The 15,099-nt window shown below is 41.3% G+C and overlaps 1 long non-coding RNA gene across 1 annotated transcript in view; it reads right to left on the reverse strand.

Annotated features, from left to right (window-relative positions):
• The window catches only part of LOC136365797 (uncharacterized), a 44,185-nt gene that overhangs the window by 9,482 nt on the left and 19,604 nt on the right, over window positions 1-15,099 (reverse strand). The gene's annotated exons all lie outside the window — the stretch shown is intronic.

Consider the following 15,099-nt stretch of genomic DNA (forward strand, 5'->3'; position numbering starts at 1 on the left):
CAGCTCTCAGGTAAGAATAAATTATTTGAACTGACTGAATACTTGCATAGCAGGGTGAAGTGATGGGAAGGAGAGTTTCTCTTCAGTCGATATTGGCCCAGAAAATAGGTTAGACAGCTCAGTACAAAAAATAAATTAAAAAAAAAAAAAAAAAAAAAAAAAAAAAAAAAAAAAAAAAAAAAAAAAAAAAAAAAACAAAACAAAAAAAAAACACAACAAAACAAAACAAAAACAAAAACAAAACAAAACAAAAAAAAACAGAAAACCTGAATAACTATTTGGTCATTGGGCAAGATGGTGTTTGTCCAAAATCCAGTTTACTTCATTGCTAAGCAGTAAATTGTGTCTTGAGAGATAACTCTGCAGCAATGCTTACAGTTAAGAATCAGAATTTCAAAGGCTGTGTAAAAGGTAGAGACTCACATGCTCCCATCTCTCTACTGCACAAACTATGTGCTTTTCTCAGTACTGTTTCAGTGAAAATCAGGACAATGGCTTTTATGCAGCCAAGCACTTAAGTATTGAGTATAAAAGGAACTCTCTTGATTTCCTCAAGATTATTCATGTGCCTGCCTTTGGCACTTAAGCGCTAAGTTGAACGAAAATTCATAGTATTATCTACAGAAAATAACTAACTAAATAATAAATAACTAAAAAGATAACTAAATAACTAGACTAAAACAGTTACAATATTTGTGAGCACCGCTGCTGTGGGGAGCACGTTTTGTAGAATGGATAACATTTATAGAATAAAAAAAGACAGAGGTTCCTATTGCTCTATCCCCTGATGTCCAAATGAAGAGACTGAGGAGTTACAAATAGAGAGCCACAGACTGGCAGGGACCTGCAGAGGTCATTTCATCCAACCCCTTTCTTAAGCAGTCACCTACCACAGCCTTCCCACAAACATGGGCATATTTGTTATTTTGAAAGCATGTGAATGCTAGAAACACTTCCAAGCTAAAAAGAAAAAAAAAATTAAACAAAATTTCATTTTATGAGTAAGTTTAAACATTCCTGAGAGAACTGAAGTCAAAGCAAAGGCTTGCAGGAGAACAGAAACAATCATGAACATCACAAAATAAATTCTCCTCAGTCTCCAAACTGACAGTAACTGATGATCTTAAGATCATACATCATACATCATTTTGGCCTACAGACTGCAAAGAGCTCTTTTTGTAAAGTAACATCCCTTGCAAAAGGACAGAATGTTCTCTCAATTCAATCTCTCCATCTCTAGTCTGTATCCCTCTATTTCATAAAGAACTGGGGATACAACTGAAGGCAGAGTTGGGTCTATTCTTCCAAAGAAAATAGGAGAAGCTGTACATTTTTTTACTAAGAAAACTAATATTTTTGCCTGCTGAAAACAATGTAGTTATGCATTTATTGTTATGCCATAAAAATTCTACAGTACTTGCAAAATGTACCTAGAGCAGAATCAGCCCACCTTTTTGTCATGGGAGGAGGAAATGTGCCTTGTGCAGAAGGAACCCTTTGAAGGCATCAGCTGGCACAGTCCCACACCACGACTGCTGATGGGGATTTTGCAGTGGAGACAGAAGTCCATTGCCATGGAAAACAGAATTTCCATCACAGGTTGGACAGTCCTCAGATCCACATGAGATCTGACACAGACAATGGTGGTACTTCCACTCAAAGTCACAGACAGCAGAACCTATGGACAGCTGTGGGCTCCTCCCAAAAACAAAGCAGTCAGAAGAATGGAGTGGAAATACTCATTTCTAGAGGCTGCACATGCTTTCCAGGTTCCCTACAGGGGGTATTTCTGTACAAAAATGGACCAGGCTACTGTTGAAATCACCTACATGATAAACACAGTTCTAGTAATGTTGCTGTGAAAATAAGCCTTGACAGTAGGCTCAGCATTCAGGATTTCCTTTTTGACCTCTTTCCTCAGTGAAAATAAACCTGATACATAGACCTGTGTCTGAATTTCTGTTTCATGTCAACAGAAAGAGAGAGGTAGTAAACCAAAATTCACTCCTGAAACTTTCAGAGTTTCCATGCTCTCATCAGGTTTGAAATATTCATGGCAAAGGCACATCTTATCTGAAACATAGGAAGGAGTGATCAGCGTCCAGATCTGCATTACCAGAAAAAGAAGAAGAAAGATTTATTTTTTCTTTTCTATTTTTAGTGGCATTTATTTGTTAACTCCTCTAAAAAATCAAACAATATTCTTGTATCTATGACCAGCATATAGCTCATAAAGAAGAATCAGCAGTTTGCAATTTCAGCTCAGTTGCTGTAGCTTTTCTTACACTCTCTTCTAGACTTCTCTTATTTATTTATTGCATTTCTAAGGATTTTCTGTTAGGGCCTGTGGACACGTGTACATAACAGCCATAAAAATCAAAAATACAATCACAATCCCTGACCAAACAGGGTAAGTGAAATTATTTATGCTCTGCACAATTCCTCTATGTGTTAAGCTTAACAGAAGCAATTGTTTTTCTTCCAACTGCACTCGTAACATAATCATTTTGCCCTTGAAAATGTCTGCCTAAGAACAACACAGTTAAAGAGCTGGGGTTTGGGGGGGGGGGGGGGGGGGTTTGCCCAGATCAGAATCTTTTAACATAAAAGGTTCAGAGATTTCTTTTGAGCTACTTGGATGGCTACAGCCCTGCACAGGGTCAGGCAGCAGTGAGCAACCCTGCTGTAATGGTGGGTTTTCTGCTACTCCCCCTCCAGTGCAGAATAAATGTCCTTTCGTCATTCTGTGGAACACTCGATTCCCAGAGAATGGTTTATTTCTGCAGAATTCTCCAGGCACACAAACCATTCTGTTCTGGTGAGCTCTGCACGTCTTATTCATGGTAATTACATTCACATCTTTGATCTCAGATGAGATCTCTTGTGCATATTTTGTTCTATTTATGTCTTTGATCTTGTTACTTGTTTCCCCCCCTTTTTTTCCAGTTGCCTGTCTTTCCATTTGAAAGATATTCATCCTACATCACTTTAAAGACAAAAGGTGAAACGCAGATACGTTCACTGTGTATGTATCCTAAGTAACCTTGCAGAATATACGGGAGTACCGAGCAATTTCGTGAGCAGAGCACATCAGGGTTTTGTCTCCCAGTTTAACCGAGCAGTATCATCATGCTGCTGACACCAAGAGTGTATCTAGGCAGCTGAAAACGAGATGTGCTACACAGAAGAGTATATTAAAAAGAAAAGAAAAAGCTCAGTTATTGTGATGACCACAGTGACAGCAGATTACCCTGGCAGAGAAGAGCCACACGGGACCCATGAGTGTGCAGGACCAAATCTGCTCTCCATGGCAACAGGCAAGTGACAGGGGACAGCGTGGCAGGGGACAGCGTGGCAGGAGCCCCATGTGGAGCAGGGACACGCTGTCCCACAGCCCCCACTGCCCTGGCCAGGCTCTGCAGCTGTGCCAGTGCTGGAAGCTTCGGTCCCCAAAGCACCTTTGCAGCACACTTGCCTCACAACGGGCATTTACAAATAAATCGAAGGAAGCAATAATTAGTTGTATCTTTTCAGGTGCTTGTACTGTTAATACTAAACCAGTGAAAGCAGAGCTGTCCTGATACATCCTGCACAGTGGTGGCTCTGGTGCTGAGCAAAGAGCTCCTCAGTGGCACACAAGCATGTGACAGTTAAAGCACTTAAAGTCAACAGCATCTGGACTTATGGTTGAGAGTAAAAATGCAATAATGTTTAACTAAATCTGGTTCTTCATTAGTTATCAAAGAAGAACAGAGGAGTAACATTTCCAGGGTTCAGAATTACCACAGTAAGATGACCTGAATTAACTGAAGCATTTCATGGGGATTAAGCTGAAAGAGTGTCTGGATCTCCAGTTATGAAAGAAAATGCCTGGGTAGGTCAGAGCTACTTAAAACAACTGTCTCAACCCCCAAATTCAGCCAAAACTTAAACCCACTTCTTTACTGCAAAACAGTTGCATTAATCATTCCTCTCCACTGTGCTGGCTTGGCTGAAACAGCAGAGAGCTGACAGCAGATCTGTGTTGTGACACAGCCACAGAGAATCCTCTGCTCTCCTTTATGGCCTCATGGACAATATTTCGTATCAGTAATAAATACAGAGTCATCACAGAGGGCTACCACACTGATTAACGGGGAATGGCAGTTTTTATCTGAGAATTTATATAGATTAATCAACACCTTCATGCTAGAATTTCTCAAGCTTTGAGAAGCATGTAGATTAGGGGCAGAAGAGCTCATTGAGCAAGTTGTTTCTAAATGCCTAGGTTTATCTGCCAGATCTCAGTGGAATTCTCAAGCAGCCAATATGTTCATACTCTGTTGTAGCACTGAGGAGCTCCTAAATCCCTGTTTGTCTTCCTATGAAACACATGGAATTTATGTTAAAGCTACCATGTTATGGTAACATAGACCCACCAGTGCCAGAGTCACTGCCTGCAATGTGTGTGTAACTAATTTCTCTGAGATCTCAATTACCTCTCCACTTGTCCTGTTGTGAAAGTGGAGTTATTATCTCAGCAGGGAATATCAGTGTCACATTGCTTACTTTGCACAGGTTCCTCTCCACATGACTAATCCTTCACCCATGGATATAAAGGTGCAGGGACTGGTTGCTAAAAGCTCTGTGAAAATAGCAGACAGAAGCTGCAATTCCCAGGTCATCACTAATCCAACGGATTAGGTGTCACAGAAAGTATGAGCAAAATATGTTCTTCAGTTTTTAAAATTATGTGTAAACAAGAATTCATTAAACAATTTAGATGGTACACAAACTTTTCATTAGGATAGAGCTAAGAGAACACAGTGTTATTAGGATATTATTATTTTTTAAAAAGAGAAGACATGACCTTCAAATTATTTAGTCTCTATTTGCCCTAATTCTAGCCAGACAGAGCAAGGGTTTCTTTGGAATCTCCACAGAAGCTATAGTCATATTTTCTCCTACCTTCCAAAATATAGCAGTAATCTCACTTCCTTATTGTGGATGAGCATTTCCCTAAGCTACTCTCATTTTAAAGCAGAACCAGTGAATATTTTGCAACCAAAACCTCTCTGCTGGCAGAATCTCTCCCCCGCAATTGAAGTGCCTTCTCAACCTGAACCACAAATTGTGCAGCAATTATGTCACTTGCTGCCTTTGATGATGTGCAGACATCCCAGCCTTGTGCAACTCAACACAATACTCCATGGGAAAGTCCTTTCTGTGTAAATTTAAGGTAAATGGAAAGAAACCTTCATGTGTGTAATCCTATTTTAAAAATAATTCTATGGCATGGGAGCCTGGAAATCCTTGTTTGAGCTGAAATTAAAAAGCAAACAGAACCAAGACATTTTAAATCCTCCCATATGTGTTCTTCCATGGTCCTAGTAATATAGATTACACTAGTGCATGTCAGAAACTTTCGTTTTCTCATTCAGTGCTTGGTTGGACTGGTTTCTCTAAATCCAAACATCTTGTGCAATTTTAATCACTGAATTGTTAAAAATAAATAACGCAAATCAAGGGTTCTCCACTGAGACCCCTGCCCCAAAGCAGGATGCCATTCCCAGCAGGTGTGTGCTAACCTCTCCTCAGGGAGCTCTGCATCACCCCAGTGAAGTGCTGTCCTTACACCTCTGCCTTGGCTCATCCTGAGTGGTTCCTGTTCTCCACCCAGCCTCTGCCCCACATCTGAACAGCTGGGCCAAAACATCCTCCAGCTCCACTGATGTCCTGGCAAGGCTGACCTGAAAAAAGACTGGACAGAGCTAGAGAATAAAATAGATGCTTACTGAAAGGCCTCTAGGATTCACTTTGGGCAGGACAGGAACCCAAGGTGGACTAAGAATGGTCACAAAATGGATGGGTCATGAGGTCTTACATTTTTAAAAGTTTTGGTCCATATGGGGGTTTAATTGTCCAATTACAGCTTCAGGTTATGAGGTCTCATCCTTCTTGTTCCTCCTTTCAGTCCACCACTGTTTGTTTATGTTGTTGTGCCTGAAAGTTGTCCATGGTCTTCAGCAGGAAAAGAATTTGGTTTTTCTACCTACTCTGTGAAAAGAGCTTACTGGCACTTAATATGAGGCTCAGAACTACACACCTAAGCAGCACAGAATCTGAAAAACACGAAAGCTAAAACTTAAGGCATCACCACACAAGATTCCCTCCACTGTCTGCAGACCCTGCTGCTTTTCTGGGCTTTGGTGGTAACCAGAGGCACCACAAGCCATGCCCAGTTTGGAGCTGGGGCTGCACAGAGTGTCCCTGAGCCCCAAATCTGAGCAGGGCAGGGTCCCTCCTTTAGCCTGAGGTGCTGGATGCTGACTCTAAAACCTTCTTTAAGCTGCCTTTGGCAGCTCCAACAGCCCTGGCTGGAGGGAGGGCTTGGGCAAGGCAATCAGTCAGGCTGCAGAGAGAACCCTTCCTGCAATGAGCAGGCCAGCACACACTGCAGTGTGGGTCTATGTGCAGATATATGTGTTCCCTTGTATATTATACGTCTATGTAATATGTATATTTCCCATGTGGAGAGGAACCTGGGCAAAGTAAGCCATGTGACACTAATATTCCCTGCTGAGAGAATAACTGCGGGGCAGGGCTCTCAGCGGAGAACTCTTGATTTGTCTTACTTATTTTTTAACAACTCAGTGATTAAAACTCCACAAGATGTTTGGATTTAGGGACACCAGTCCAACCAACCTGTGTGGCCAGGCTGTGCCTCTGCAATGTCCAACACGGGGACAGGGAACGGCAGCGGCTTGGGAGGGACAGAGATCAGAGTGTGGCAGCAGAGATAAGAGTGACCAGCAGGGTGGAAAACTGACAGGAACCTCTCCACTTCATAGCATTTCTGCTGGCTGGGAAATTGCATAAAACACATTTTAATTTTTATTTTTGTTGTTACTTTTTTTTTTTTTTAATATATGGAGAATAATGTGTTATTCCAGTTGAAAGTATCTAAACTTTCAAATATTTTTTGCTTGTGTTCAAGGAATATATGAATATTCATATTAAAATATATATTCCTGCTTAATATAGATGAAGCAATATTTTATATTCACCTATATATTCTACATTTGCCTATAAAACAAAAGCTAAGACACAGAAACTACTAAGTGTTTCAACATATTTCCAGACTTTTGGCATAATAGAATATTACCAAGAAACTGAACTGTCATTCAGATGGGAGTTAAAATTCAAGTCAAACAGCTATATTTTTTTCCTTCCCAGGAAGAGTTGTGGTCATTTTAGACAAGATCAAAAAGTTCAGTCCCTCCAACACCAAATTTTGTGATTTTTTTTGTTATCTTTTGCAGAGATATTCAGTCAAAACATTTTGGCTGCAAGGAAAGGGGTTAACAACTGTTAACACCTTTCAACTGCAAAGATTTCCATCATGATAATTTCTTGACTATGTGAATTCCATGTCTTAGAAAAGTATCCTAATTTCAGATTGAATACAATGGTTCAGCACTATAATTACAACCCCCCCCCCTTCCCTTTTCCTTCTCTTATGGAAATAAAATTCATAATTCTTCCTGTCATTTTTACATATTATACTCATGTCACCAGGAGTTTTAAAGTTTCTTTTTTTTAAGGTAGTTACTGGTGGTATAATAAAAGAGAGAAAATTAATTTCCTGCAGTTTGAATCGAAGTGCCCCAGTGTCTCAAGATGCAATGTTATAGTAAAACTGCAAAGTTAATGGAATATTAAAATCTGTCAGTTGAGCTTCACAGGGAAAAATAGTTCATCATCTGAAGATTGAGAGTGTGATAGTAAAAGGGGCTATGTATTTCACCAATTAACTGCTCAAAATTAAAATGAGAGAGAACCTCTCCTTTCTGTTTACAGAAACACGAGCTCTATTGCAACAATTAAAAGCTGCTTCTCATTTGCAGGTAAATAATAATTACCAATGCTTTTTAAACATCATATGACAATAACAACGCTCCAAACACAAACAGTTTTTCCGCGCCTTTGCTGGAGTGATTAAAATGTTGAAGGCATCCCAGCAGGTCCCTGAGCTCCTTGACAGCTGTCATTGCTATTGAACACAACTATAACAGCCAGAGAGAGCTTTATTGGTAAACTGTTCTGCTTTGCCACAAAGGCAATCTCACTGGCATCTGCTGCCATATTTTGGAGCTTTTTTTCCTTCCCTCTCAGACGGAGCCGGTGATTCGGTGCCATGTGCAATTTCTCCCTCTTTATCAATACCATTTGGTGAGGCTTGTGCCACCAGAGCTCAGGAGGTTTTGTTTCCAGGAAAGTGAGCAAGGAAAATACATTTTTGCTGAGTATAATGGCCTCTTTCTGCGCTAGTCATGTGCAACAATGGAGCCGAGCGCTTTTCAATAGGGAGTGGTGTGACTTCAGTGTTTAAATATAAATGCACAGAGTTTTTATGAGAAGTGCTGTACCCTTCCAATTTACATCTTTTTTTTTTTATGGTAGGCAGAGGAGAAAGCTTCACCACAATGAACTGCAGGCTCCATAAAGACAGGTCAGACAGCCCCATGTCTGGCTGAACGCAATGTGCAGCCGCAGCCCCAGCACTGCCAGAGCCCCCTGCCAAAGGCAGCCCCTCTTCCTCGGGCTCTCCTGCCCCCCACATCCCTGCACCCCAAAGCTTTCATCCCCACAAAGCCACTCGGGCCCTACTGGCTGTACTTTGCAGACAGCAAACTAAGGCACAGTGAGATAAGGTGACCTGCTCAAAGTTTCCCGGGCTGGGAGCTGAACTTCAGCTTCCCAAATCCCTTGTTTAACTGGGGGGCTGTTCCTGCCCTCCCTGATGGCCTCTCCCAGTGTGTCACCAAATGTCACAAGTCTCCCAGTGGTAGGTGACGCTGCCCTACACCCTGTACCCAGCTCTGTCACCCTCTGCAGATCCCCACATCCCCCAGGTCCCTCAGCAGCACACCCCAGTATGCAGCAGCATCTCCCTAGGCTTTTCCAGCACCTACCCCAGTAACATTTAACATCTTTTCCTTCTTCCCTTCCCCACTTCTCTACACTGACATAGCTGTAGGAAAGTACCTACAGAAGGTGGCTTCAAGTATCAGGAGGGGCACAGTGTCTCAGGGAGCAGAGGGAGGGAGGCTGGGACAAGAGTTGGGATTAAGCAGCACAGAAAATTTCAGCCAGAAAAGAAGGGATCCAAAAACTTTTAGATGTTTGTGTTGTGTGCTCCTGGAATGATAACCAAATTGGCAGGGTACACATTTCATCTGCTAACTGCTGAAATACTTTTTGGTTTCCCCCTTAGAGGAAAAGGGGAAATCAGGAAAGAATAATGTCAATCACAAAGACAAGGACGACTGCAATACCTAAAATATGTATATATCTCTGGGTGCTGAAAGCAGTTAAAATCAACCTGTACTTATATAGTTCTAATAACCCAAAAAGAAATCTTAAGAACAGCATGATTCAAAAAGACATAAAAGGAATTTTTATTCTCTCAGTCCAGATAGTGCAATTCTTCAAATCTCTTTGCATAAAGCAGTAAGCAATTCTCTTTTCTGAAGGAATCACTGCCTGAACAACACTTTTAAGTTAGAGAATTATGACATATTTCCTAGGTTCTGCACCTTTAAATCTGTCAGATTTATCCATTTTAGGCTATTGTGTTCATTCATGTGTGCAGACACATACATTGTGTCATGGAGACTGCAGGATGTTCTTTCCCATTTGCTGTTTTAAAATATAAAAGTTATTCAGACCACAATGATCTATTTACTGTTCATTGAAATATATAAAGCTTTATCCAGCACTGAAATGCATTTGGTGCATGCCTGAGGTGCAGTGTGAGAGCTGCTCAGCAGCACAACGGAACACCAGAACCAGAGCTGGTTAGAAAATAGATTTTATGTCCTGCAAAACAGTCCAAGGTTTCTTCTTCTTTGTTGTTGCTGCTGTTCTGAGTCAGGGCAGAAAGCTGTATTTCTAAATGTTTTCATTTGATCCAATTCTACGGGAGGGAAATTATGATTTGTTTGATATATCAATTTTCTCTTCACTTTTATGTAAAGCTCATATTTGAAATAAAAAGCATTGTATAGCTATATATTTGCACTTCAGAAAGGACAAAATCTGGTACACTTGGATCCTCACCAAGTTCCCACTTTTCTTTGTCCAGTCCCCATTTTGTGAAGAAGGACCATTTTGTCAAAGTACTGCTTACTACATAGGATCTATCTTTTCAGAAGACAGAAAAAGAAGACCAGAGTTCAGGTAAACAGAAGAGTCTCTGAGCAGTCAAAGTTACTAACCCACACAGTTACAATGCAAGGATGGGGCCTTAGCATTCATTCTCCTCTAATTGCCAAGTACAGCCAGTAACTTCTTACAACCTTAAAGAGGTATCTAAATGTTGTTAGGTGTTCCCAAGAGATCCCCTAACCCCTACTTTCAGATCTACTCATTTCACTGTTATGAAGCCTCATCCTAAATTTTAGACTATCTCAAAATGCTCCAGGAAATTCAGCACCATCCCAAAGAACCAGCCCCACAGAGGGTTAAAAAGAAAGTGAACAGAAGTACTGTTGCATTAAAATAAATGGCTAGCAAGTGGTCTAAATAAAGCATTGCTATCTGATGCCTGAAAACAGATTTGACTGAAAAGGTATGCTTTCAGACTAAGAAAGCAGAAAAAACTAATTAGACAAGAAGCAACCGTGAACAAACATGTTAGCAGAATCAATAACTGGAACTGATCAGCTATTTCTTTAATTGTGCCAGCTGGGCTCTAGTGATGTGCTTAGAGGAGCATAATTACCCGTTTCGGTTGTACAGCAGAGTTCTTTTTCTTTCCCTATCCTTTTATTCACCCTCCTTTCTTTCTTTTCACGTTAGGAGCTGGTCATATGCCATTAGAGAAAGAAAAACAGGGTTGAGAAATTAGTGGGAAAAATGGGCCATCCTCATACATAAGACAATATTATATGAATAATTAGAAGTAGCCCTAAACAGTTACACCAAATGTAACCTAATAAGAAAGTGAGTCATCAAGGAAACGTAACTCTTTTCTTAATGTGAAAGGACATTGTGTGTGCTGCGTGCAATGCGGCACTGCAAAATAAAATAAAATGAAATAGGGACCCTTGTCTCTCCTGTTTGGACATGCGTACCAGGGATTGCTCTGATTTGTAAGGCTGTGACTGATCCAGGCACAGAGTTCTGCTACTAAAGCATTAAAGTCCACACTGTACAGCTGCCTGCTACTATTAGAAAGAAACCAGGACAGATATAAAATAAAGCACAGAAAGGAGAGGGAAAGCATAGAGGAAAGAGAGAAGCGGCTCACTGATTAATTAACAAGCCAAAAAAACTCACCCACCCTTCCTTGACTGATGTTTACCCATCTTTAATTGACAGCAAAACAAAGGATTTAATAACTACCAAGCTCTTATGGGCAGCTCCATGGAAAATCCATAGCAGCACAGAGCAAGCTTGGGTTTTGATCTATAGCAATGGCTAAATGGGTCTCCATTAGAGTGATGGCTACCCCAAAAAGTGAAAATTAAAAAGTGAAATATACATTTAATCAGCAACAGGCTAATATATCAAAGGCGTCAGCCTATCCCAAGCAGGAGCCTGATCCAAAACACATTGACGTGAGTAGAAAAAAGATTCATGCCCCACAAAAGCTTGAGCTCAGAAACTTGTCCAAAGCTGATCTAAACCCTTTATACAGCTGAAAGCCTCAGAAAACCACGACTGGTCCTATTTTCTGGTTTCATGCAGGTCAGCTCCCTGTTCCAGGAGCAGTCCTAATTGGTGGCATGACCAGAGGAGCCCAGTGCTGTGCTGGGAGGATGGGGTGGCTCAGCTGTCCCCACCCCCTGGCAGGGCTCTGGGGCACCTCTGTCCTCTCTGCCACAGCGTGGCTCTGAACACCAACCACGTCTGCTTTCTGCAGCCCTCCTGGAGCTGCAAACTGCCACCAAAGGGGAAAACCCCCTGGAGGGAGGAAGGAAGTGAAGGGAAGCAAAGTAGGAAAGAACTGAGATACTTTGGGATTGAGATGAAAAAACAGGCGTCAGTAGCAGCCAGCAGCTCTCACCCACAACCTGAGGCTCAGGACTGAATTCCCAGGAAAACCATGGAGGGATGCTGCTCACAAGGATCCCTACAGCTGTAAATCATCCCCAAAACCCAGCAGAATATATTCAACAGCAGCAGCCCAGGCTGGCTGGTGTATGCCGGGGGGGCTTGGGCAGGTTGGTATTTTATCTGAGATAAGGATTTCATGCTTATCATTTTCCTAGCTGAAGCCATTTAGCTTTATTGTGTGGCACATGTGTCTCTTGATATGGAAAAGAAAGTTTTGTGAGGCAATATTCAAAGGGCTCTGCATTCATGTGGGCAGCTACATCTGGCAGACATCAGTTCTTTACAGAGAGGAGTAGCAGGATTCAGAGCTAATTAGGAAATTATAAAACAAAAGGTTATTCTCTAACAATAAATGTTTCTTCAATCAGGATCAGTCAATCATACTGACAAGGAAAATAATTTAAGATTACTTGAGGAGAGAATAAAAATGCATTAAATGGGGTTAAGTTGCAACAATGTTCACGTTATCTTTTAACGTAAGTTGCTGCATGGGCACTTAGCATTATATAATACACACGGAATATTGTAACAGAAATCTCAGTTTCATTTTTCAGCCTTTCAAAAAGAATCTAAGTTCCTGATCGTTTAAATCTTTGCTGATTATTCATCACTACCACATTTTCAGAAAGGAGATGCTAAATTAGCTACTTACTATGGATGATATTCACTGTGCTGCTGAGTGCAGTCACAGAACAAGCCTCACAGAAGCAGTGGATGATAAAGCTTTCCGTGCTCATCCTGGGTATGATGAGCTCCATTTCAGCACAAACAGCCTGGCACAAAGGGTGGTCACGGGGCCAGGCTGGGGAAGAATGGAAGTACTGGCTGTTAGCAACTGTGATCAGCCCTGGTACAGGTGATACAGAGCGCTGTTCCAAGGGCTTCATCTTCAAACAGCCTGAGCAGGACAAAACAAACTCAGAAGGGAGAAATTTGTCCCAAATTAAATTAAGACATTGATTAGATTTCACTGGAACCCATTTCTTGCACTGACAACAGACAGGATTTGGGCTGTTCATCACTGGGCCCAGTTAAGGTTCATTTCCAAAGGAACAGATATTATAAGAGATGCAAAGACAGCAGAGCTCTGCCCAGGCTGCCCTAGCTCCAGGAAGAACCTATGCTTCCACTTCTGTGCCCACACTTGTGCCTTGGTGTCCCCACCTAAGGGAGGGCTTCAGCTCACAGCAGCCTGGAGGAGGAGGCTTGGGAGAGTGAGATGAAAGATTTCCATGTCTTTCCTGCCAGCAGACCCCTGTCCAGTGCAGGTGGCCTTCATGGCAGGGACATGCTTGGAAGGCTTAGGCAGAAGAGGAGACCCTGGGAAGGGAGGGCAGGAGGGAAACTGTTCCCTGCATCCAGAGCTCGGGAGAGCAGGCTGGCTGTGCTACCACAGTGCTGCTGAAATCAAACCTGAAGGCAGATTTCCCCCTTATCTTCAAACAAGTCAAAAATTCCTTTTTGCCTTGGAATTCCTTTTTACTGCTGGAGCTGCTGTCCTCAGAAGCTCCAGCTGGAATCGGGTCCCCCCATGCCAGGCATTGCTCAGCCTTTAGGTTGCAGACCCCCTCTGCCAGGGTTTGCAGCCTAACAGGACCAGACAGAGCACATTACCATCAGCCCTACCTTCCAAGTAGGAAGCCGTTACAGAGAGGGATTTCAACGGGAGCTGGGAAATGTTTCTAAAGTATGGCTTTCAAGCTTTCTGAGTCTCAGAAGCAGAATAAAACTCTACCTTCTCCTCCTATAAAAATACAGCCTGACTTTGGAGTGACTTCAGAGCCTGAGATACAAAGGGAGCATTTGGCCTCATCCAGAGCATGAAACCCGGCCCCAGTCACACAGTCTGCTCTAACAACCAAGAGGCTTTTACATCTCCAAATGCCAAGGTGAGCATTTACTGTGAAAGGGAAAATGTTTTAAAAACCAAAACAGCTCTGAGAACTGTTAAGCAGAGCTGTCATCAGTAAATTATTCCTTTCTGCTGTATATTTTTTTCCCTGCTGTAGTATGATCGGAGAGCTAAGTGCAGCAGTCAATACGTAGTAGGCAGGCTAATGATTGTCTAATAGCTAAATTAGAAGAGTGACTCTTAATCATGCAATAGATGCCAGTAGTCTAGCACTGAAATCCAGCCATGAAAACTCTTTGATTACACTTCACTTTTTTAAAGACCTAATTAACTTTTATAAGACTCCTTGATTTTTAAAATACCTTGAGCAAACAGTATAACACGAAAGCTCTATAGAAAGCAGCAATTGTTTCAACTTACATATCACTTGCATGGTCTACAAAGATGGTGGACCTTCACACAAAACTGTTAAAATTATGGAACCCAGAATCATATATAATATTACAATCTTTTGATATTCATATTAATTTACTATAAACCTAACCTCCCTAATAAATGCATTTTAAATGGTCTTGCAGAAATACAATCCATTAAGCACTATGTAATCTACTCCTGGACCATCTTATAATGAACCCTAAGTGAATTTGTTCAGTTGAAGCTCAGAAAAAAAGCAAAGGGAAAATGGAAAAAAATAGTATAATATAGCAAACATAAAACATGGACAAAAAGACAAATGACCCTGTGCAATCTCCCTTCTGTGCACTAATACATTTGATTAGTCCTGTACTGGTTCTATCATTCATATTAGAAAGAGCTTCCATTAAATTAGGGTGATTTCAAATCCTTTATTACAAATCTGTAATTCTTCTAATGAAATAGGAATACAGAGATCCTAATTTTAAAAAACAAAATCTCACAATCTACTTTGCTGAAATTACTGACAGTGGAACAGGGAAACTGTCTGGCTTCAAATAAGATTATAATCCTTGTTGCCAAAAAGAAAAGAAAAAACCAAAAACCTAAACACCTCAAAACCCAAAACAAACAAACACCAAACTTTAAATATCCTACCAGGGAGTTACTTGCAGTCTGGACAATCTCACAGACTTTCTGCCAGAAAAGCATCTCAAAAACCAGTAGGAATT

This window comes from Sylvia atricapilla, chromosome 10 (genome assembly GCF_009819655.1).
Source record: "Sylvia atricapilla isolate bSylAtr1 chromosome 10, bSylAtr1.pri, whole genome shotgun sequence".
Taxonomy (NCBI): Eukaryota; Metazoa; Chordata; class Aves; order Passeriformes; family Sylviidae; genus Sylvia; species Sylvia atricapilla.